The 26,871-nt window shown below is 39.8% G+C and overlaps 1 pseudogene; it reads right to left on the reverse strand.

Annotated features, from left to right (window-relative positions):
• Positions 1 to 11,547: 11,547 nt before the first annotated feature.
• Positions 11,548 to 19,407, reverse strand: LOC147455530 (uncharacterized; annotated as a pseudogene).
• Between the last annotated feature and the right edge of the window lie 7,464 nt (positions 19,408 to 26,871).

The following is a 26,871-nucleotide window of genomic DNA, read 5'->3' on the forward strand; positions in this document are numbered from 1 at the left end:
ACTCTCATGTCTGGTAATATTCTCTATGCATCTTGATTGGTAATGGAGAAGTATGGATCATTTACAATTTTGAGCTCCTATTTCACACCCCACATTTGAAGCATATGTGATGGCCTAGATATGCTTCGCTTGCACAATACATCCTTTTACATGCTCCAATGTTTGAGGACCAAATAATCTCAAATATTTTCCAAGATATGAGCCTAGATTTTGAAAAGGATGAAATGTGAATTGATCATGTTCCTATATATATTTCCAAGCACTACGCAACTTACTTTCTAAGCATGCAGCCTTGCAACATTTTAGCTACTTCTTTTTTCTCAAAAATTGATATCTCAATTACGAAGCTCCAAGTTTCAATGCTCTTTGAAAGGACCATCTTACGTTCTTGCACTTGCTTATAGCACTTCTAAGACTCTCCTAGGACAAGGTTTAAATTGTATATTAGATCGTATGCTTATTCTATCAACCTCTTGAAAATTTCTTTACTTCCCCTTGTTTTGTTAGAGAACTTGTCATCATGCTCCAAACAATCAATTTGTTATGCAACTAATCTTGCCAACATTTTTTATTATTTTGACTCAAAAAATTTATCTATTTTTGGTGGAGATTTTTAATGTTTTGTTATTCCACAGATTTTCTTTTTGTTGTTGTTGCTAATTGGAAGTAATGGATATGTGTGAACATGTACTCCACGTGTACTTCACACATAAATCACGATTGGGAACTAGTTGCATATCTTGGTAATTATTATCTTTGCCCAGATCTCAAAAGCCACTATGGAAATTTCCCACGAGGGCAAGGGAGACGGCACATAGGCAATTTTTATGCAGATATACTCTATAGGAAAATGGTGTTATTGAGTGGAAGAATAGGCACATTTAAGAATTTGTAAGGGCAACATTAGGAAACTTTTGAACTCATTTTTGGGCATTTTAAGAGTGTCACATCATCAAAGTTGTACAAAAGAAAGCAACCCGGTAGACCTCTCTAAATATTGCTCAGGACCCATGATATGACATATCACTAGAAAGCTCTTGAAAAATGGATTCTAAAGAGCCAAGGTCCGAAAAGTTTGGATGACTTCTATGAAAGTTATGCCTTTTTTTTTTTCAATCATCCAATTTTTGTTATTGTTACGATAATCTACAATCACCTTTTTCTAGATCTACATGAAGGCAATGTCCAAAACATGCATGGTATATATCAATAGATAGCATTTGAAGAGTAGTAAATATCCAACCTCCGATAAGTTTGGATCTTATTTGCAAAAAAATTATCGATCCCCAGTTTTTGAAAGCTATGCCACATCAACAATTCTTCCAAGGCCCAAAAATGAGCTCAAAATTTTCCTAATGTGATGAATGAGAAGAATATGCCTCATTGTATTCGACTAAGACAGTATCTATAGCTTTCTACAATATGACATGAATCCAACTACTTTTGTACATAGCGAGGAGATGTTTATTGGCAAAAAACTTGATTTGGTACACCTTAAAATGTTTCGATGTATTGCTTTTGTACATGTGTTGGAGAGTTGCATACAAAGCTGGACCCCAAAGCTAAAACAAGGGTGTTCATTGGCTATTCCCTTTAGCAAAAAGGGTAAAAGTGTTCCAACCCTCTCACATGTTGTCATGTTGTTTTGAAAGTACGATGAGAAAATCAGAGATTCGATAGCATTCGAGCATTTTTGTTGAGCTGATATAGTTTAGTGCTTGATGTGTGTACTCAAGGGGGTCACTTAATAATTATGTGACTGTCACATGAGTGCAACAGAAGGGTTATTAAATTTGTTTTTTCTCACATTTTCACATACAAAAGGGTACTGTAAAATGGAATTGGGAAAAAATTACATATTGAATAAAAAAAGGGTGTATTTTATTTGACAAAAAGTCACAGGTAAGGAGTTTTAAAAATAGCCCTTGAATGCACATGATATACACAATCTATACATAGTGACACCCCCCCCCAGAGTGTGTGTACTAGATGAGGCTACAAATGGTGGGTGAGAATAGAGTTATGTTGTGAGCAATGTCAAATTACTGGGATTCAATTTCGAGATTGAGCCATATTTTTTTGAGCTGCAGTCGGGTTCTGAAAAGGCCCAATACGATCAAATTTTCTCTAAAAATGAAAAAGAACCCACTCTTTTGGTGCTATTTTAGGGCCACAAGTCAAAAAGGAAAGAAGGGTTATTTTGGTGGTATTGGGAAGACTTGTGGGATTATTCTTCATGCTTGGACAGTTTTGAAAGTGGAAGCTCTCATCGAGAGTTTATGAACGAGAAGTTTTTGTTGAGCTCTTAGCGGGTAAAAAGAAGAGGGGAATGGGAATACCCGTTCTCTCTTGGATGGACATGAACGTGAAAATTGATAAGGTCAAGGGGGTTTTCATTAACATGGATTATGAACATGTTTTTATGCTTTTGAAGTAGGGAAGAAGAAAAGGGGAATTGGGGGCTCTTTTGGCTAGCTTTCCCTCTCATTCTCTCTCCCTTGGTTATGGAAGATGAAGGCTGACAAAGATGAACTTGGATAGTTTCTTGGTGGACCGAGCTCTCTATCAAGGAACCCAGATGTGAAGGGGAAGAGAGAAGTTCTCTCTCTCAAAGAACTCACAGGTGAAGAGGATGGGAATTGGTATGCTCTTTTTAGAAGCTACTATTTCATTCGTTGGTTTTTGTGTGAGCTTTCATGCTTGGATGGGGTTGATTCTAATTTGGTCAATTGATTCAAGCATCGATTTTTGTTTTGGGTTTACATAGTCAATGTGAACATCGTTCCTTGTGTGTATGGTCAAATTGTGCTCTTTGGATATTGCAAATCATTCATTGGAATTGATTATTGGTTGTAGGCTCTATTTATCTATAATTTCTCTATTATCTTGTGTGATTAGAAATTAATTACCTAAATTTACAATCTATTCTCTTTGTTTCTCCTCTTCTCAAAAATCTTTCATAGCTAGAGGACCAACGCACTCCGATAGCATCACGTGAGGGTGAGCAAGGATGTGGTTTTTTATAAATCAAAGAGATGGTATGCTGATGTAAGAGATGCTTTTGGGGATGATGATGTAAAGGAGAATGTGGTTGCAAAAAGTATAGGTTCACAATCACATGTTTTGAGTGGACAACAAGGTTCACATAGTTTAAACCATGTTGAGAATCCATGGAGTGGTAGGTTGCATGAGAGAGTGAATCTTGAAATTTCATCAAAGTGTTAAGGAAAGGGAAATAAGGTTGATGATTCCCCAAAGATGCCAAATTTGAGTACAAGTTAGATGATGGTGACTTATATGGCTCAAACCAAACTCTCGATGAGGGATTTTTTGTATACTCTATGAAGACTATCATTGCAAGAAGAATGTGGGTAGAAAGTAGGGCACTTCCTAATTAGCTTAGACCACATGTATCTAGAAAAGCAAGGAAGCCTATCCAAAGATTGACTTATGACAATTATGTGGCTTGCCATTGTGCATATATGGCAAAGATTATGCAAGATACAGAGCCTATCTGTTTTGAGGATGCAGTTGGATATCCAAAATGGGATCAAGCTATGTACGAGAAGATGGAAACCCTTGATGCTAATGAGACATGGTATTTGGTTCAATTACCAAAAGGAAAAAAAATGTGATTGGACATAAATGGGTTTACAAAAACTCAATGCAAATGGCTCAATGAGTAGGTACAAAGCTAGAGTGGTAGCAAAGAGCTATGTACAAACTTATGGCATCAATTATGAGGAGGATTTTAGTCCCTTGGAAAATATGGCTACTATACATACCATAATTGAAGTGGGTGCAACAAAAGGTTGGTTCGCATCAGATGGATGAAAAGAATGCATTCTTGCATGACAACTAGAAAGAAGAGGCGTATATGGAACGTCGATAGGGATAAGAAGATGTGATACATGTATGTAAGATAAGGAAATCATTTTATGGGTTGATGCTAGCACCTAGAGCTTGGCATGAGAGGATTGATTACTGTTGGTTTTTGTATGGATGATGTGGATCACTTTTCTATTTGTGAAAAAATATGTAACGTATTGTGATCACTTTCACTTATGCAGATTGTTGGTGAAAATCATAAGGCTAAATTTGGGCACCTATAGAGCTTGATAAAGCAAGACTTTGATATAAGGAATAAACTTACAAAGTTTAGTCAACCTATCTGCAATCGCATTGGGGTAACTACTTAGTATTCCTAGGTACACAATAGGGTTCCAATTTGAGGGTACACAATGGAGCTAGGGGTTTGATGACAGTCCATGACATAGTGCAAGAGGATGCCTCCCCATGCCACAAACCGTTGTATCAAGGATTGTGTACTCCCTCCATAGAGGAATAACTTGTGCACTAAGAAAAAATCAATCAAGTTGATCAATTGAGGTTCATGATGTTTTTTATATGTTTTCTTTGTCTATGTGTTTATGGTGTGAATAAAATCCTTTAAATGTGTGACTGCATAAAGGATTAAAAAAATATTTTTAAGGCACCAAGAAAACTAAGCCACCTAAGGGATCATTTTATCCTACATATGTGCAAACATATGGTGATTTAGTATACTCACATCCATAGAAAGCGGGTGGTAGGGTGGAATTGTGTATATGGGTGCTTTCTGTGAGCAGTTTAAACAATTGCTACAAGGTGAAATCCGCATACCGGAGGACTAGCTCATATTCCCTCATGTATAAGATAAAAGGAGAGATATAAAATCTTTTCAATGTATGGGAATGGATTACCAACTGGGATACTTTTCTAACTTTGGTTTATGGGGGAAGTGGAGGTATCTTACACACCGACTAGGTTGACAAAATTTTTAAAAAATATTTAGAAACCTAACCTACTTATGAGGTCCACATATCCATAGAATGTTGTCATCATGGCATCATTCTCCCAATTCTCCACAGAGTACATCACTTCTCTTTTTCTAATTACTACCACATTATGAAAAACATTGAAGTTCTTTATTATTTTATGAGACATGAATGTTCCAACAGCCTCTCAAACAATACTTGAAAACATTCTTTTGAAAACAAAGGAGGTAGATCATCTTTTCTCAAGACACTCTTGAAATAGGTTTCTCTTAGAAAATTTACTTGCACAATCACAATAGCATATCTATATATACATAAGCAAAAACCCTTGTCCTTTGAAGAGTCCCATAGTGCTTGGCAAGTCACTTGTTGAGCCAACTTGAGCATACTCTTTCCACAACAATAGTAGTGACAACCTGAACAATGTCTCATACCACAAAGGAACAAGAAGCCCACAATATCTTGTTGGGCCAATCTAGATGTACTCCCATCACAACGATAGCAATGTACCCTAGGCATCATCTTATGCCATGATAATTGCCACATGATATCAATGCTAGTAAGTAGAGAGTCTAAGAGAAACCATACTAAAAGGTACGGTAGTCATTGTTTCCGGAGATTTAACATTTGCGAGTTTTTCATTTCAAGTTTTTTTGAAAATTTCATCAAAATTTTAAGGTTTTTAAACCAAACATGTGTCATAGCATAGAGTATGTATTTAATGTAATTTTCAATCATCATAAGACTCCATATATGTGTTGTTGACGGAGAGAGAAAGTATAAATTCTAGAGAGATAGTATCTATGCGCGTTACCATTGGAAGAAGCGATTATAAACCCTAGAGAGAGAGAATGAATTCTCTTCTAAAATCCTTAGAGAGACAAAGTAAAATTCTAGAGTTGTATATCACTATGCACACCAATCCAAAGCTTATATAACGTCCGACTAGCCAAATAAACCCTTAACCTTGACTACATTGGTTATCAAAATTCTGACAGCATAACGGCGTGAAAATGCAAACAAAAAAAATCCCCATTCCACAACTCATGCCATCAAAGTCAAATATGTTCACAACGCATACCATCAGAGTCAAATAAGTCCACAACATATGTATGCGATAAAGTCAAAAATCATGCCAAATAGAGATAATACCATTTTCCCCAAGCTTGAGCTTCTTAAATCAAAGTAATTTTGCGTATGTAAGTATATTCACTAATCTACCATAGGATAGGACCAAAATTAGAGTACAAAAAAAACATAAATTTCATAAATATAATGGTCACTCTAAAAGGTAAGTAATTTTCTCCCAAATAGCTTGCAAGTTACTTATGTCTTTTGTTTGAAATTTGAAATCTTGGGTTGCATAAATATTTTTTTTCTAAGATAGATGATTACAAGTAGAATAAACTAAAATAAATGCAGAAAAACACTTTAGTATCATAGAGAATTATCTAGTTTAGTGAAAGATGCATACCAAACCAACAGTAATTATATGGGGGGAGAAATCCTCCTTGGTTGTCTGAGAATAAAGGCAATATCCATTGGTGAGAGGGTTGGCTGATGAATAGTCATGTTCTCCTTAGGTTCAAATTCGAGTACTTTCGTGTACACATAGTACATATGTTTGCATGCAAAAAACAATTTTTTTGTCTTCTCTCGCTTTTGAAAATCCGGACGCATGTATGTTGGACTCTCTTTTATATATGAATCTCATAAATCTTTTCAGTGAGCACTCCAAAAACTACATGTTCTTGAGACTTTTTCATTTCATCCAAAAATAAAGTTGTCATACTATTACATGCTTTCAATTTCTTCATGGAAATTCTCCTTAGGGCCCAGTGAGTGCGTGGCACATCACTCTCTAACACACTATTTCTTTGAGATGGCAAAGGTGTGGTTGTTTCTTTTTGAGATCCAATATCATCATCACTATCACTAATTTGCAGTGGAATGTTAGAAATGCGTGGTCCTTGGACATCAAACCTGATTTTTTTGGGCCAACCGCGATGGTTTTGTTGTCTAGATTCCATGACATATTCCGAGCGATGGGAGCTACTTCTTCCTATTCTACCCCTCTTTTTTCTTTGTACTGTTTCTTTGTCTCCATGCAAAATTGGTTGCGCATACATTGGAGTCCCTGCAATAGCCTCGTGTAGTAGATGGGCCATGTTGGTCGGTGTTGGAGTGTGTTGAGATTCAACTTGAGAAAGCAAGGTCTCCATTATGGGACCTGTTCCTATATAACGCCCAATAGTATATCCCAAACGCTTTGCACATTGTACATATGAATTTGTAATATTTGTTACGCAAGCATCATACAAAGGAATTTTTCTCTTTCCACCTTCACCCGCTAACCAACTGGCATGCACACTTTTTGATAAATTAACATTGGGAATTGTGCCCGCTCCCATGGACTTAAATCAGCCTATGAAACTTAAACAAACATGAGTTAATATTTATAAATTTCATGTATGCAAAATTTATAGATTTTGCTAAAAATATAAATTGTCATAAAGGTACTTACATTTGTACCAATTCCTCCCTAGTGAGAAATTCGTTGGTCCCACCATTTAAACCATCTGCTCACTCTAGTGATGCTCTCTATAGTTAGATGTTGTCCCCACCATTTTTGAATTGATTGCACCTTTTGAGATGCAATCTCAATGGTCTTATAAGCTCTTCATTCCTCACACTTATCAATGTGTTGATTTGTTAGATTTTGAGGTATCCACTTTTTAGCATATTTGTGTAGTCTCTGCTCCCAATGAAATAGGCATGACCATTCACGAACCTTCATAATATTATCTGGCCTGCCATTGAAGACTATTCGAATAGCATTCCAATTTCCCCCAACCTCATCAAACATAAAACCTGCAAAATCAGGTGCACCATGTCAATACCTTTCCATTGTTGAGTTCTCCCAAAAAATAACTTGAGTCTTTGCATCCTCCTCATTAGTTTCACATATAGCAATTATCTGCAGTGATTGTATGCTTCAAGGTATTCAGCATAAATATTTTCACACATATCATCTCAAATTTAATAATGAAAAAAATATGTGAAATTTTAAATACTTAAAGATTACCTTGGATCATAAAATGAGCATGACATTATTGCCCAACCTATGGGTAAAATCAAAATGCACCCATGCATTTCTTAAGTCACCGAGTCGGGTTCGTTTCATCTGATTTACTAGATCAATCCCAGAACCTGGTCCCTTAGTGGACATTTTAAATAGGAAGCACTCATCATCCTTTTCGCCTTGTCAAGGAAATCTACTCCCATGGAAAAAAGGAAACATGCACTTTTTTGGAAGCAATAAAATATTATCATATCCATCCCCAATAACAACACCTTGACTCTTCCTAAATGTTGTGTTGTTTCTATGGGTGCAAGTGAGGGCTACTCTCTTTGGTTGAACTTTTTTGGTGCTTTACTGCTTGGAAGATTGGCAATGGTTTGAAGTTTATGAAGGAGCTTGTATGCAGGTGATGCATGGGCATCCTAGTTTTTATCGATGTCACAAAGGTACAACTTTTTTGTGCAAGTAACGTTATAATTGAAATATAAATTTCAAGAGACTTTGGTAGTCAATTACACCATTATAAACAATTTTTTATAGTTTGATACACCAATATCAATTTTTTAGTGCCAGTATTGATACTAGTAGTACTAGTACTGCTATCCTGGTAAATTGGCACGCTAGCTGTTATCCATTTCACATAGGTACACCTTTTTGTGTAAGTAACTTTATAATTGAAAGCAAAATTTCAAGAGACTTTGGTAGGCAATTACATCATTTTAGTCAAACTTTCTACAGTTTGATACACCGGTATTGGTACTGGTACCTGTCTCAAATTTTCAGTGTCAGTACTGGTACTGGTAGTACTGATACTACTATCCTGCAATCCTGTTCAATTGGTATACTAGTACTGGCACTAGTCTCAGACTCTCAGTGCTAGTAGTGGTACTCATAGTACTGGTATTGATACTGCTACACATCTATATTGTTATAATGCTATACTGGTTTATTGGAAAACTGATTTCAACATTGTTTATGTCGAGAATACCAAAAAGGTGTATAAACTAGTAGTCTTATATAGGAGATAGGTAATTCCATAAGTCTTGCAAAGAGCCAGTATACTGGTATTGCTACATGTCTTGTATACTGGTACTGGTATCGGTCAGTTCTAGTACTAGTACTATTAGTACCAGTACTGTTAGTACTGGTATTGAAATTGTGATACCTCTAAACTGGTATACCAAGTGGCATACTTAGTATTGGTACTAGTCTAAAATTGACAGTGCTAGTACTAACATTTGCACACTGGTAGTACTGGTACTGATACTGCTTTATTACTTTTGTGGTAGACATGTTTAATGGTTTACCCGTTCCTTGAAATATTGTTATTTCATGAATATCTGAACAATGTTAAAACCAAGAGTTTTACCCTCGGAGATAGGAAATAGGAAATTCTATAAGGGTCCTGCTGAGAACCAGTATACTAGTATAGACATAGGTTTGGTATATTGGTACTTGTACAATTACTAGTCTTCTGACTTTTAGTGTTAGTACTAGTACTGAAATTGCTATAGTGGATACTAGTACTGGTACTAGTCAAAAAACTTCTAGTGCTAGTATTGGTGCTGGTAGCACTGGTAATTATATTTCTATTTTTCTATATCACTATACCGGTTATATCAGCCGGCTGGTTAGCAAAACCAAAAGAATGCAAAAACCAGGAGTTTTATACTTGAAATATAAAATCGTTACGTGTTTAGTTTGTAGAAGAAGGAGTAGAAGAAGAAGAGAAGGTACTGTGTGTGTGTGTGCGCGCGTTTTATACTCAAGCAAATGGGTGTGTGTGTGTGTCTAAATTCTTGCGCTGAATGGCTATTTTCATGTGTGTGTGTGTGTGTGTGTACGCGTGCACGTGTAGGTCCTCCATAGGAGCTTCCAATGGAGCCCCAATGGAGATCCTCCATGCCTTGAAAGGCATGTTGAGAAGGCAGTGTGTGCGCTGCCCTCTCACCATGCCTTTCAAGGCATGGAAGAGCTCAGCTCCATTGGGGCTCCAAATGGAGCTCCTCGATGCCTTGAAAGGCATGGTGAGAAGGCAACGTGCGCACTGCCCTCTCACCATGCCTTCCAAGGCATGGAGGAGCTCCATTGGGGCTCCATGGGAGCTCCTCCATGTCTTGAAAGGCATGGTGAGAAGGCAGCACGCACGCTGCTTTCTCACCATGCCTTTCAAGGCATGGGTGAGCTTCAATGGAGCCCCAATGGAGCTCCATTGGAAGCTCCTATGGCGGAAATGCATACACACACACACACACAACAACAACACATTTCCCAAATACAATCACACACACACACACACACACACACACACACACGCACACATACACACTTGCATTCACACACACAACCACACAGTAACACATGACGCAAATACAATAATTCATACTCACACGCAAACACACTTACAATCATGCATTTGTATACTACAAACACAAGCACAAATAAACTTTTTGGTCTTACATGGTCAAGTACTTTGAGAGCATCGATGAGCTCGAATGTCGAGTTCTCGGCATCGCTCCTAGCTAGACATCCCTTGCGTTGGTGCACAATAATGATTCTTATCCCTTGCGTTGATGTGAAATAATTCTTCTTATCCTGTCGTAAGTAGTACAAGTCCATGACGCTGCATTGAGTAAAGCTGATGAGCAGCATTAATTTTGTGTAGAAATTTGTCAAATATAGTTTATTGAAGCAATAAAGCCCCATGCCATCAGAACGCAATTAAGGTTAATTGCACATTTGATCACGGGAGCAAAGCATAATGAGGCCTTCAATCTGCATCACTAATTGTCGCAGATTTCTGGGTTTGGCCAGCATTAGGGTCGACGGATTGCGATGCAATTAGTGCTAACACAAGTTGCCGAAGCCGACAAAATATATATTTTCTAAGAGATCATGTGTGCATATTAGATTACTATCCCATTCAAGAGCTGATTATAGCGTGGTAATTGGGTGAAATTTCAGAGGATTGCACATTTACTTACCCTCGGCAAGTGCAGATACAAGCCTTAGAAATTAAAATAAAAAACAGGCGCGTGAGCCTCTTGCCCTAGAGATTATATTTAATTATTTGGGGGCCTAGGGTTGAAGACTCTAATTAACTTTTGGAAACTTCAAAAGAGCCTTCAAAAAATAACTGAAAAGATTAATGTTCGCATGCATGGAAAAGTCTGTCGAAAAAATAGGGTGAAGTGAGATCAGTTGGACCTTCCGGGGCTCCACGCCTGTGTAATCTTTGGTAATTAGACGCAACTCTAGATTGACGTGTGCAGGTTGTGATAAGATTAGCGCCTTGTAGAGATAGAAGGATGATAGACCATAGTAATAATATTATTATTGTTGCAAGCCTGATGATGATATGATGAGCTGAGATTAGTCGATTACAAGACCATTCACAACACAGTGTTGTGTGCGGGAGTCGCTGTCAATTATGGGTACTGCCTGCCATTGCTCTGATAATTAGCGGATGCTCAAAGTGGAGGACTTGCAAGTCTCCACCAGGTGGACATGTGATCATGTGGCGTGGTCATGTAGGGGATCCAAGATGCTTGCAAAGAGCACCATGAAAAAGCAGCGCGCACGCTGCACCCTCGGTGTGCTCCCGAGGAGGAGGCATTTGCAAAGCGGCTCAAATTTGGCCAGCTGCTGTCAAAAGAGCAAGGGAAACATTACAGCGGAGTCATTACAGTACTCTTTCCAGCTGCCAAGGGAAAAAGCAGTGCGTGCGCTGCTCTGGATTGAGTCCGTGATCCGGGTGTATCCTCCCAAGCTCAGCCTGCCCCTACAGGTGATGCCAAACCGATTGACTTGCTTGCAGTCGAAGCCAACGCCACCATCATGGAAGCATTTCTTGTTTCACTGGAAGAGCATTACTCACCAGTAGACATTGGTGATGCAACCCTTGTCGGTGACCATGCTGTCCTCCCTGACCCCTCAGAAGACCAAGGCGTTGCTGCTGAAGACAACGACGTTGTGGCGAAAACCATGCGGAGGGCAGCCACCAAAGCACCCGAACCTGCTAACGCAACCTCAGTTGCCGCCATCACTACTGCAATCCATGCGGCCAACGCCGCTGCCATCCCTTCTGCAGTGGATGATGGTGATGCTACCCCAGCAGTTTCCACAGATGGCGGTGTCCACATTTGTGCCCGACACCTTGCAAACAATGCTGCTGAAATCATCGCCGCTGTTCAATTCCACCAAACTGAGCCAAATGAAGCCCAGGCCTCCAATGGCGATCCCTTGCATGGTCACTTGCATGGCTCCTACGCTACCATCAGTATTGATGGCGCCGACGCCAGTGACGAGCTGGTGCAACCCTCACAACAGCCAAAAATACCGCCAATATCCCTGCGGACATAAATAATGAAAGCCAAAGCCGATGTTGCAAACGATGCTGCCAAAGATGCTGCTGCAATTCCCAATATTGATGTTGCTTCCACAGCTGCTCTCGAAAATGCTGCCCACCCTCAATTGCAGCTCTTACTGCTGCAGTGGATGATGGATGTAATGGTATCTGTCTCCACTCTGGTCTCAACTGCTGCAGTGGATGATGGATGTAATGGTATCCGTCTCCACTCTGGTCTCAACCTTTGCCGCTTTTGCCAAAGACGTCCACACAAAACCTGCTCAACATTGAAGACTGCATTGGCGGCGAGCCACCTCGCAAGCCTCCTGCATCAAGCTCTAAGCTAAGGCCAATCCTTCAGGCCACAAATCCATTTGTCAAGTTGGATTTGTTGAGATGTCGAGCTCTACATCTTGAGCTGGCATCCACTACGGGTCTTGGCCGCTTACGGCATTTACTCACTGGAGCGTTAGGTGACCGACACGGAGGATCTATGCCAGTGATTCTACAGCTGGACTACACTTATAGTGCCAGCCTAGTACGCTTCTAGTGAGTTCACACTTAGTGACCGCATGTATATATGTGCTACTTTTCAGTTTTAGCACTTAGTCATTTGTACTCTCTTTTCTGTGAGAAGAAGAAGAAGCTTTCCATCTCTGTGTGCTTTGTGCTTGTCTTGTGTAGCTCTCTTGCATCCTCATTCTTTACATGGTATTAGAGCCTGGTGCAGGAAAGAGAGGCTAAGAGAGCAAGAGCATCACAATCCCTTCGTACAAGTTTCTGAACAGGTCTCCAAAGTGCAGTACACAGAGATTTACTGTACAAGTACAGTGGTTGTATGTAAGCTTGATTGTGGACACTCGTTGAGTGTAGAAAGAGTTACAGGTACCACGATAGCAGGTTCACCAGATTTGTAGGTTTTTGCAGATTGCAACTATTTTGTCTTAGTGCTTCAAGATGTCTGACGGTTTCAGTCAGATTGTTACTGAGAAGCTTGAGAAAAATAACTACCCTGCATGGAAGTTCAGAATAACTAATTTCCTAAAAGGAAAAGGTTATTGGGACTATGTAGAAGGAGACAATGAAAAGGAACCAGAGATTCCTGAGGCAAATGCTACAGCAGAACAAAGGAAAGCTTTGAGGGACTGGCAACAAGGCCAGGGCAAAGTGATGTATTGGCTTTCTATGAGCATCATAGATGGCATGATGGGCTATCTACAGGATGCTGAAACCCCCGCCATTGCATGGAAAAACTTAGGCAGAGTGTTCGAGGTGAACACCAAGGCCAGGAAGCTTCAACTAAAGTCAGAGCTAAATCAGGTTAAGAGGAACAACCTCTCAAAATCAATGATTATGCCTTGAAGATCAAGAGTATCATTGAAGCTCTTGGATCTATTAAAGTTTCAGTGGAAGACGATGACATTGTCCATGCATGCTTGGATGGTCTAGGAGATGAGTATGTACATTTCAGGTCTTCCATGAATACAAGAGAGGACATCCCCGTGTTCCAATATTTGATTTCTATGCTTATTCTTGAGGAGAAGAACCTTGACACATCTTCTTCTCATGGCAGAAATAATTTTGAATAGGCCTTCTATTCTAACTCCAACAGAGGTAGAGGTAGAGGTCATGGTCGAGGCCCAAGGGGTTGCAGGGGCCAATTTCAAGAAGGTCAATCAAATTATAACAATACAGGTGGCAGGGGAAACCAATCTCAAGGCAGGGAGAGTCAAAGAGGTCGTGGTGTAGGATCAAGCAGGCAGCAACATACTGCAGATAGCAGAGAATGTTGGACTTGTGGTGAAAGAGGTCACATGTCACGTGACTGTCCAAAGGGAAAAGCAAGTGGAAAGAGAGAACAAGGCAACTATGCATCTACTAGCAGAGATGCAGATGACAACAAAAACGAGCGCATGTTTGTTATGCAGCATGTAATGAATACAATGACTGCAGAGAATTCCACCCAAGATGATGTTTGGTATGTGGATTCAGGTGCCTCTAATCACATGACGTCTCGTGGAGAGTGGTTTAGAGATATGCGCAAACCAGATGTGTCAGGCTATGTGCAGACAGGAGATGACACAGCTCACCCATTGCTCATGTAGGGGACATACCTCTAAATACGAAGAGTAGGAAATTAAAGTACTTAGCAGATGTACTTCATGTCCCAAACATTACAAAGAATCTTGTTTCTGTTGGACAAATGGTTGAGCAGGGTTTGCAGGTTTGCTTCAATCCCAATGACTGTTATGTAGAAGATTTTCAGAATGGCTGTAAGCTGCTATCACAGAGGGCAAATGTGTGGGCAACATGTTTACGTTGAATGTAGACATACCTGAGGTAAAAGCTGCATTGTTTGCACAGGGCACAGGTGTTGTGGCTGATGTTGACATTTGGCACAAACGCATTGGCCATGTCAATGAGCAGAGATTGCGCAGCATGCAATCAAAACAAATTGTAAAAGGTTTGCCCAAATTCAAGGTGGATGGTATGCATAAAGTGTGTGCAGCATGCCAGTGATCCGAGCCTATCAAAAATTTTTGTTTACTATATTTTTTTGGTTTTTCTTGCTTCTAGAGGTTTACAATGAAAGAAAGAGTGAGAACAACCTCTTGGAAAAATTCGAAAAATGATTTGATGGGAATTTTTTCTTGACTAGTTCACCGCAGGTGAAAGGTAGAGGGAGAACCTAGTGGTAAAGGGAAGGGAAAATATGTAAATGTGAAAAGAAAAGATATGATGTGGTTGTGGAGCCATGCACCCATGATTCAAGGGTCATGAGTGGCTCATATCATCATGGCTTTGGAGCCATATGATGATTCAAACAGATGGGACCCAAGTGGAAGACTTGGTAAAGGAAGGAAACAGACACATGATTTTGCTGGATTTTTAAAAAATACTTCCACTCCGATCCAAGAAAAGTTGTCTTCATCAAAGTTGTAGCTGATGAGCTGGAGATTCTGACCATATTTTTTTAATAATTTTTGCATCTACGGTCTAGGAGATATGGCCATAATGGCAGACGCCAGTTTTTTCAACTATGGTGGAGACCACCCCCTCTACCTTTACACACACACCCTTCCTTTTCCACATTGAGACCTTCTCTAAAAATCAGCCATTAGTCTTCTCACCCTCCCCTCCTTCCTCCTCTCTCTCAAGCTCAAAAAACCATCACAAATTTCTCTTCTAATCACCTCTCAAATCATGCTTAATCTTGTTGTAATTCATAAGTTCTCATTCAACCCCTTTCTATTATTACTAGATATGTACTGATTTTAGGTAGATTCTTTACATTTTAAAATAAGGAAGCTCTTGGACTCAAGCTATGGAGGAAGGAGTGAAGACAACACAATTGGTCAACAAATCACTTGGAAGGAGCTTCTTCATTGGTTGAATGTCCCTAATCAAGCTTCATTTGTACAAATTACACTTGGATCTTAACCTCACTCCTAATCACTCTCTTTCCTATATAAAGAGCCCCCCCCCTTTGTAATTTCAAGTCTCCCTCAGCCCCATTGAGTCTTTGTATCACTCACCATGAGCCCATAAAGCTCATTCATTCACTCTATTCTTGCACATTCTAGAGTGCAAATTGTTTTATGCTAGTAACCTCCCCTCCTCTTACTTATGTTAATTAAGAGAAATCTTTTATGTGTGTGTGAGAGTGCTTGATGTGATTTTGGCTAATCCTTGAGTTGTTGTTTAGTAATCTACATGCTATTTGTGTTGGGAGTGCTTGAAGTTATCCATTCCTTCTATACACACTAAGGTTAATGCTTCATTCATAGTGATACCTCTCTCTCTCTCTCTCTCTCTCTCTCTCTCTCTCTCTCTCTCTCTCTCTCTCTCTCTCTCTCTCTCTCTCTTTGTGTAGCGGTCCTAGTCCACGCTTCCAAGACTAGGTGGTGCCCTCATCTCATTTCCCTTGTGGCGCAATGGAGTTTGTTTTGGTGTAGAGGACGCCATTCCAAATTTCCTTCGTCACCAGTTTGGAAAACAGTCAAAGGGCTCATTTCCACATGAGTGCAATGTATGTAAAAATCCACTTGAGGTGGTGCACACAGATGTTTGGGGTCCAACCGATACTGCAAGTATACATGGTTGCAGGTATTATGTCTCTTTCATTGATGACCATACAAGGAAAGTATGGGTCTACTTCATGCATAACAAAAGTGAAGTGTTTGGTCACTTTCAAGACTTCAAAGTCATGATTGAGAAGGAGACAGATATGCAAATCAAGACATTGAGGTTAGATGGAGGGGGAGAGTACTTCGCCAATGATTTTTCATATTTTCTACGAATGCATGGTATACACAGGTAGTTTACATGCAGATATACTCCACAGCAGAATGGGGTCGCAGAAAGGAAAAACAGGCACATTGCAGAGGTTGCATGTGCATTGATGAATAAGAAGAACATGCCCCATCATTTCTGGGCTGAAGCTGTAAATACAGTTGTATACATTATGAACAGGACACCTACAGCTGCGGTGCATGATGTAACACCTGAGGAAAAGTTTACAGGTACAAAGCCTGATTTGGCACACTTGAAAGTGTTTGGCTGCATAGCTTACGTGCATGTACCAGATGAGTTGCGTAAGAAATTGGATCCTAAAGCAGAGAAATGTATTCTTGTGAGATATTCCCTTGAACAAAAGGGGTACACGTGCTACAATTCTACTACACAAGAATTACGAGTGAGCAGAGATGTAGTCTTTGATGAGATGAGCAGCTGGTACAGTAATGCACATGGCACTATTGGGGCTGATGTAAAAGATGATGTGGTTGTACAAAATGTGAGGCCACAGTCACAGGTTTTGAGTGGACCACAAGAGTCCTCTTCTCGTGGCTCTGTTGAGAAGCCATGGAATGGTAGACTACGTACGCAGGTTACTCCACCAGCAGGGAATGTATCACGAAAAGGAAAGGAAAAGGTTGATTAACCTCCCTTTATGGCTGATGCATCATCGGGTTTTTCACATGTAGACATGGATTCAGATAGTTCTGAACAAAGTCTTGATGAGGAATTTGGAATTCCGGCTGTCATGACACCTGGTGTAAGGAAAGTACAAGAAGATGCTAGAGGGCAAAGGAGTGACCCAGGACCGCGCAGATCTAACAGAGTCAGAAATCCAGTTTAGAAATTGACTTATGATGGGTATCTAGCGCATCACCAAGCCTACATGGCTAAGGTGATACAGGATGTCGAGCCCACATGTTTTGAGGATGTAGTTGGAAATGTGCATTGGGATGACGCAATGAATGAAGAGATGGCTGCATTGGAAGCAAACGACACATGGGAGTTGGTGCCATTGCCAAGTGGAAAGAAAGCTATTGGCTGTAAATGGGTGTATAAAACCAAGCATAAGGCTGATGGTAACATTGAGCTTCACAAGGCAAGGCTGGTCGCAAAGGGTTATGCACAGACGTATGGCATAGACTATGAGGAGACCTTTGCTCCAGTGGCAAAGATGACGACTTTGAGAGCTGTCATAGCAGTGGCTGCATCTAGAGGATGGATTATGCATCAAATGGATGTAAAGAATGCCTTCTTGAATGGTGAGTTGCAAGAGGAAGTGTATATGGATCAGCCACCTGGTTATGTCGATCCAGGTTACCCAGATTATGTATGCAGACTTCTCAAAGCTTTGTATGGTTTGAAGCAAGGCTCTAGAGCATGGTATGACAGGATTGCCAAGTATCTTGTCAGTATTGGGTTTAGGAGATCTCATGTTGATCATTCACTCTATGTACGTGAGAGTGATGAGGGGATTGTGGTCATTACCATATATGTAGATGACCTTATTATTGTGGGTGACAATGCTATGGAGTTTGACCATGTGAAGGGTCTTCTCAAACAGGAGTTTGAAATGAGATATTTGGGCGAGTTGCGCTACTTTCTTGGCATTGAGGTGATCAGGCCTCCAGAGGGTGTATGGATGTCACAGAGAAAATATGCTTTGGACATGTTGTCAAAGTATGGTATGGCTGATTGTAAGCCAATTTCTATTCCCTTGGATGTGAATGCAAAGCTGAGTGTAGAGAAGGGTGATGTTGTTGAGGATGTCAATATGTACAGGAAGATTGTGGGTAGTCTAATCTACTTGACTATCACGAGGCCAGACTTGAGCTACACAGTAGGGATGGAGTATGATGCACACTTCGGTATGTGCAAGGGACTCTTGACTACGCATTGTTCTATGCAGCAGATGCGCCATTAGCATTGTATGGGTATACATATGCAGATTGGGTAGGTAGCATTGTTGATAGCAGATCTACGAGTGGCTTCATGTTCTCTTTTGGGAGTGTTGCTGTTACTTGGAGCAGCAAAAAGCACCCTACGATTGCTTTATCAAACACAGAGCCGAGTACAGCGGTGCAGCAGTTGCGGCGTGCAAGGTAGCTTGGCTACGCACATTACTTGAGGACTTGAGAGTGCAAGTGGACCAGTAGATTGTCATCCATTGTGACAACCTCAGCAGCATGCAGTTGGCTAGGAACCCAGTGTTCCATGCCAGGACCAAGCACATAGAGGTCCATTACCACTACGTTCGAGAGCGAGTGTTGGCGGGCAACATCGACTTGGTCTACGTCAGCACAGAGGAGAAGATAGCGGATATCTTTACCAAGGCCCTCGGAGCTGAGAAGCTTCCACGTTTTTGGACTATGCTTGGACTCTGCGACATGCAGAGCTCGAGGGGGAGTGTTGAGATGTCGAGCTCTACATCTTGAGCTGGCATCCACTACGGGTCTTGGCCGCTTACGGCATTTACTCACTGGCGCGTTAGGTGACCGACACGGAGGATCTCTGTCAGTGATTCTACAGCTGGAATACACTTATAGTGCCAGCCTAGTACGCTTCTAGTGAGTTCACACTTAGTGACCGCATGTACATATGTGCTACTTTTCAGTTTTAGCACTTAGTCATTTTGTACTCTCTTTTCTGTGAGAAGAAGAAGAAGCTTTCCATCTCTATGTGCTTTGTGCTTGTCTTGTGTAGCTCTCTTGCATCCTCATTCTTTACAGGATTTACTTGACGCTTATATGATTAACCCTCCATGATTGTAACCCTCCCTCTTGAGCATCATTTCTACCCCTTACCTGGGGCAATTCTCTTTCACCCCACATTCCGATGAACATCGTGTGGCATGTAACTGCCATATGTACTGTATATAATTGCACCCTTGATCATCAATAATATAATGCTTCTTGCCTCTCTCCCTGCGTATCTCCGCCTCTAGCCTTCCTCTTTCATAACATTGTCAATGCTTTTATTATTTTCCTCTTTCACAACATTGTCAATGCTTTTGCTTTTTCCTTTCTCCCGTTTCCATGAATGACAGTCTTTTTTCATATGTGTAATGCCAAGGGAAAACTCAGGGGGGTCACGATCCTAGGCCAAGGATTGACTAGTAAGTGTGGACAAGGGATTCTAAATCTGATGGCCAAGGGCCTATAAAAAGGGTGGTAGGGTAGAGAATACTCATGGTAGTTGCCTTGGGTCTTTCAGTGTTATCAAAGCTCGGGGAGCAGACAATCATGGAGGAAGAGGGAAATGCTTGGATCTTGCATGGATTCATTCTCTCTCTCTCTCTCCCTCTCTCTCTCTCTCTTTCTCTCTCTCTCTCTCTCTCTCTCTCTCTCTCTCTCTCTCTCTCTCTCTCTCTCTCTCTCTCTCTCTCTCTCTCTCTCTCTCTCTCTCTCTCTCTCTCTCTCTCTCTCTCTGTGAGATCTCCTCTTCTCTACAGAGGAGTCATGCACCCACAACTGTAGGCAGCAAATGTCTCCGCCAGTGCTCCAATGCTTGATTATGGCCATAGAGATTATACCTGCGCCGAGATAAATTTAGAAGAGATAAGCGAAGAACGGAAGCCAGGTGAAGGTGCGGATCTCTTCCCTAGAACCCCCCAATAGGAAGCATGAAAGTAGATGATGGGGTGGTGAGGAAGAGGCAGGAGGAGAGGTGGACATAATATGTGAAAAAGAAGGGAGCGAGGGCGGCGATAGCTCAAGTTGCTGGGCAAGAGATGGTAAGATGGGCAAGTGGCGGCATAAATCCTAGAGGTGGAGCAGGGAGGGCATGGCAAGATGATGGGTTGCGCCGGCAAATAGGGATGCCGAGCAAGAAATGCGTGGGCTACGACATGGCCAACTATAATTATGAAGTAGCATCGGCTTCGACGTCGCCCTCCAGAGGTAGAGCAGACGTAGAAGGATCGTTGGAGACAAGGGAAATGACGGAGCATACAAGAACCACTAGGAGCTTGCCGTATGCCCCAGCTACCTTTGGCTATGGTCCAGCTTGCAGCTTGGCTCGCTATTCGTGTTGACATGATGATGATCAATGTCCCACAAAGTGAGATCCGGTGCCAAGTAGCATGACATGGAGTGGTTATGGTACATGATTTGCTTGCAATGGCAATGGGTGACTAATTGCAAATCGGGCGAGACGAGCAGGTGGTTGCTAACATGCAGATTTGCCGATGGAAGCTCAAAGAAAATGAAGGGGTCGATGTTGTGACCTGATGAACATGGTGATTTTCTGAAACCCTAGTATCGACCCCGGCCAAAGGAGGCTGACGTCGTGTTAGACACATAAGCTAACGACAGGTTCGTTGCAATGGCATAATCATACAACGTTGGCCCATTGCTAATTAATGCTGCGGCAGTAGTGGGCGGAAGGTGACCCACAAACCCGGTCAAGTTCCAGGGCTCGGGAAACATTTTTTGTGGACCCGGCTTTGGAACCATTTCACACGCATATGATCAGGCTTGCTCTAAATTTAAGAGGGATAATCACATAAACAATCTCATATTATAAACAAACAATTCATAATTTGAACCGGCTTGAAAACCTTCTTGCCCAAATATGAACCTACCATTTTTCATTTTGAACATGTTTTGGATAAAGCGAACCTATCATTTCCCGAGCCCTACGGCCAACACGGCATTCCTTACAAGACCAGTTTGTGGGCGATTCAACATGAAGCCCAATAATAAATACGCCTGCTGGGACAGGCCTACAGCCAATTGCTATACAATGGCTCAACAATGCAACCCTCTCAACCCTCCAGGTGATGATACATGACCCTCCATTGTGGCGGTCGTAGCAAACATGGATTGGCCTTCTGCCAACAGATATGTAGCACGTTTTCGAGTGTGACAAACACACAAAGAGGAGATAATTGAATACCTCAGGGAGATGGTGCAGGGGCTCATACATGAATTTTCTAAGAAGACAAGGCGCTGGCCAGATAGTGTAATTATGTTTTGAGATGGTGTAAGTGAAGGTCAGTTTGAGAATTTTTACAGAATGAGGTTAAAGGTAGGGGATCTTGATTATAAACCATTGATTACATGGATAGTGTTCCAAAAATGGCATCACACGAGGCTATTTCCTACTGATGACATCTACAAGGACAAGAACAATAATACCAAATGGTTATGAAACGCACGTTTAGTGAATCTGGGTTGACGTGTTGGAGAACATTGCCCTCTATAAAGATTTACCTATCTTACTCTTGGATGAGGCCACTAATGCTCTCGATGCAGAATAGGAGGGTGTGGTGCATACTGCCCTCCATCAAGCACTGACGAATGACGCTCGTTGTTGCCCACTGCCTGTGCTTGCCCCATCACAGTCTTCCACAATTGCCAAGTCGCGAGGTCGGAAAGCATGAGGAACTTTTGCGGAGGATGGGGACTATGCTACACTCACTCAAGCTACTACCGCAAATAATGATTCCCACATGGGACTACAGCTATAGATATGTCCTACCCCCTCAACCATTGCCGACACTAACCGGGGTGCTGGCTCACCCTCTCAACCGCCAAGTGAGGAGCGTGCATGATAAAACACAAACTCTTCGGTTTGTCGCTTTGTACATGTCAATAAAAAGAGGTGCTCACTCCTCATGATACCTACGTCTATTTGACACACCAAAATATTGAGAGAATTTCAAATTGGTCACTAATCCCACCCAGCCACCATGACAGTAGGAGTCGATGCTTGCACTGTCAAAAGAAAACACAACAGTATGTGGTATATTTTTCAAATCAGCACAAGTGGTTAACAAACTTCATGCCCGAGATGTTATCTCTTGAAGTTGGACTTAGAGCAGGGTATGTCTGAGGTGGCCAGGACTAAGGCCTTAGTTGTTTTCATCCGCTCCAAAGCAAGGGCCTATCTCCTTCATTGCAACAACAAAAGTCTTTCTAATAAAAGAAATCTCTGAATTAAACCTCTCTCAAAAAAGGAATTACGATAACTTGTAAATGCATGTGGTGTTGCCTTCTGGAATTTATATAGAGGGGATCAATTAGAGGAATAAAAAAAATTACTTGATATAATGATTGGCTATAATCAACAAAAGATTGATACATTTGTGGACCATCAAAGAGTGTTTCAAATATGAGTGCATAAAAATATGCTTGACCACTCATACATCCTCTCATTAACAACACCCTTTATGTCTTTGGCTCACCCATGGACATGCAATTTTTTTTTAAAGGACCACTTTAGTCTCCAATCACAAGCACTTGGATGAATACGAGAGTGTGGAGGTAAAGAGAGTTTGTAAGCCATATATCCAACTCACTTGAGTATATTAAAAGGCCCACAATATCTCAAAAATAATGTAGATGTTGGTCCAATTTGCACTCACAATATTGCTAGGCAACCGGTAAAAGCATATGCTAGTGCCATGAGTAGTCCCAAATCTCAAAAAGCATCTACTAGTTACATGAGTGACCACCACTAACTGCTTTAGTAGAGTGTGCAAGAATATATGCTTGATTTATGCGCTATAAATATTATGCCCCTATCATTGCACAAATGACAATTCAACTATTGTGCAAATGAGCCTATCATTGCATAAATGACAATTCGACTATTGTGCAAATGATCATTTTCTCTCTCGGCTGCCGCTTCCACTTTGGCATTTTCTCTCTCTCTCTATCCCTCACACACCCTCTCTCTCTCACTCTCTCTCTCTCTCTCTCTCTCTCTCTCTCTCTCTTTCTGTGTGTGTGTGTGTATGTGTTTATCTCGTTGTCGGTACTCTCACACTCCTATCATATCTCTATTCCACAAGTATGCTTTTCTCTCTCCGTCTAATCCTTCTTCTCTCTCCTTCTCTCGATACTTATTTCACTTACCTCAATGCTACCATAGAGAGCATACATAAGAGAGAGCTCCATGCTTATATAAACTCGAAAAAGAATCACCTTTATCCAAAAAACACGAATTGATTAACTCGCAAATCAACTTAACCCATTGTTTCCTAATCTACCAATCTATCCCAAACATTTATTTTCTAATTTACAATCAAATGTTGCCTTCCAGGCATAAACCCTATGTTTTGGTTTAAGATGTTTCCTATTGACTTTCTATGGTCATGCATGCAATGTATGCATAACTGAAATGACATTGCAAACTTGTACAACATCTATGGAAGGTACAATCGGTATAGCTTCCTCATGCTCCATTGGTGCTGCTAGATGGCTAGATCGGCCTCATGGTTGTTCTCATCGCTTCATCTTGAACTCTCGTACATGGTGCCATAGTGTATATAAGTGGTAGCTATTACACTTGGATTACTTAATTAGCCTCTTTGAAATAAGGCTATCAAGTATAGTCTCATAAATTTTGTTGATTTCTCCTATTTAATTTCTTTATTATAGAGATAACTTTAGTATAAATGTCTAGTTTATAGATTTATGTAAATTAATTAAATTCTCTAATAACTACTATAGGTAGATAAAGCTAAATGCTATCTAACATAAGTATCTAGTAATAAATAAAATTTTCTTTTTTATTTTCTTACTCAATTTCTATATTAAAAACATAATTTTGATAATAATAAGTGAAAAATTAGTAATTTAGGATCTTATTAATTATCTCTAGTTATTATAGTAGAGAGTTATGAAATATAATCTATTGGTCATTTTCTTTGCTATTTCTCTAATTTTAAAACCTATTTGGTATTATTCTAGCTATAAATATTAAATCAAATAGTAAATAAGCTTTAGGATTTCTACACAATTAAGAAAAAATTCCTAAGATCAAAAGCAACCTTTGATTGCATGGGTTTTAATTTTAAATGACCATATGAGTAATGAATATAAACTTTTGATTTCTTAACAATTCAAAATCGACCTTTGATTACAAGGGTTTTATGTTTAATGTTCATATGAATAAGTAATATAACTTTCCATTTCTTAGAAATTCTAATATTAACTAGAAAATTATATAAAGAGTACAATCTGGCAGCATACCTTTACCAATGACCTTTTCAATAATCTAATGGTATGAGGAAATAAATTCAAGCTTAAATTATCATAAAAGTAATTCACCTCTATTTTAATAGCCTAAAAATTAGATATGTGGCTAAGAATCGATAAAAACTAATGGTGCATGTGGCTTAATCATGCAATAGAGAATACAATGTTAACTTTACTTTTTGTAATGAAGCAATAGTTTAGTTAATTGTATTGTACTTTTCATAAATGCAATTACACATATTGCTTCAAAAGAAATAAATTCAATACCTACTACATGGTGCATAGTGTTAAAAATATCTTAAGGAGAGAAAACACTAGAGGAAAGGTTAACAAGAAGGAAAAAATAAATGTATCAATGCAAACTTTAAGTTCAAACACCTCTTTATATGGACATGAAAAGTCTTTTGACTTTCCAATTCCATGAGGCTTTTTATTTTGTAAACTCACTCCACTTATGCATCTACGCTGTTTTGAAAGAAATTTTATTTTTTCGAGATTGGGGAGCCCTACCTACTTAATTGTTACATAATGATGCATTACACATAACAAGAGCATAATTATCAATTTTAATTACCCAATTAATCTTAATAATATATAATCAAATAAACATGATTATCATAATCACTCTTGTTTAGGCAACAAGATATGTAATTAATAGAGATTTAAACATAAAGAGAGACTTAGAATAGTTGCATATAGTATCCAATAATTTTTTTTTCCTAATAACACTTGATTACCTTGTAAATCCACCTATGGTATTGATCTCAAAGTAGTTTGTGGGTGTCCTTCTTTTGAGAGTTACACCTCAAGTATACTAGAGTATGGCCAACAACATGTGTATGTGAGTAAGTTCTTTAGGGTTTTTATAGTTTTGACAAGCAAAGGCCGTGCTAGAAGCTTCCCCCTGATGTGTAGGAGCAGTCCCCTATCTTGCAAACTTGTTCAAGCCTTCTAATTTATTCAGGTAAGGTCCTACAATCCACCTACAACTTCTACACAACCCATTTGGTCAACATCTACGGCTTCTAGACTTTGCAATTGATTCCCTACTTGATCTGAGTGCCACATTGCCCCATGTGGCTCCATGTGCATCCCATGTGATATCTTATCCACTCTAGCCAATAGGATTGCATGCTTTTAAACCTTGAGAGATTAAATAGATCTGCAAAAAGTCTAAGGTTTCATTAAAGCTTCAATCTATGTTTCAAGGGTCTACATTTTTCCAATGTTAGAGCTAAAAATTCTATGTGAAGTAGTCAATTTCCTTGAGCCAATTGTAATTGTAAGGTGTGAGCTTTGTCCTAAAGTCCTAGAGTATGAGTCAAGGAGAGAAGAGGACTTATCCCACATGAAGTGGTGCAAGCTATAGAGCTACTTAAAGCTCATTTCATGAATGAATAAACCAAGTCTATTTTGCATTACATCTCCCTTGTTTATAGTGAGCTTGCGATGGCTTAGCAAATATTCAAGATCGTGTTTATGAGTCCAAGTTAATTGATCTTGGAACCTAATTTTCTTGAGTTATAACCTAGCCTATACACACTCACTTGTGTGCATGATGTTCATCTTTCATCCACCCTAGCTAGCACGATCCCATACCTCGCCTTGAAATGATAAAAACATACGAACTTTCACACCATCGAGTGGAGGTTTTATGAAAAAAATTTCAATGTTGCTAAACTCTTTTGATAAAGTAATAGTTTATACTTTACCTCCATGGAGTCCCAATTTTGAAACTATTTGCTCTTATTTTCAAATTCCTTTCTTGTATCATTCTTTGGTTTTAATTTCCATGCATACTCAATGTATAAATGGACAAGCTTCTCAAGAATTTTGCACAATGCTTTATGTATACATATATGGAGGTTTGAAAGCGGAATATCAAGAATGGACGTGAAAGCTAGGATTCTAATTATCTCAAGGATTTTTGGTTTTGCTGCTTTTAGCTCAAAGAGTGAGTTGCATTCATGAAATATACACAAGGTATTTAGAGTTAGCACCTTTTCCCCAACATTGTAGATGTGCTTGAGTGGCTTCACGTCACTAGCAAGATGCCAATCTACTTGGAACCTTTCAACACCTTTTGCATGAAAAAAATCTTCATTTCATACAATATCTCGATCTTCTTGGTCAACCTGAAAGAATTCATATTGTGTTAATAACACCAACTAGTATATTAACTTACTAGAGTTCTATATTTCTTACACTTCAAAAGCTCCAAGCCACTATATATCATTTTCTAATTGTACATTGAATTGGTTGTCATCATTCACAAGATTTGGCTTGCTCCTTGAAGTGATCGATTCATCAATGCTATGGTGATTTGTTCTCTCTTTTTTTGCC

This window comes from Adiantum capillus-veneris, chromosome 6, assembly GCF_014529385.1.
Source record: "Adiantum capillus-veneris isolate H3 chromosome 6, ASM1452938v2, whole genome shotgun sequence".
Classification (NCBI taxonomy): Eukaryota; Viridiplantae; Streptophyta; class Polypodiopsida; order Polypodiales; family Pteridaceae; genus Adiantum; species Adiantum capillus-veneris.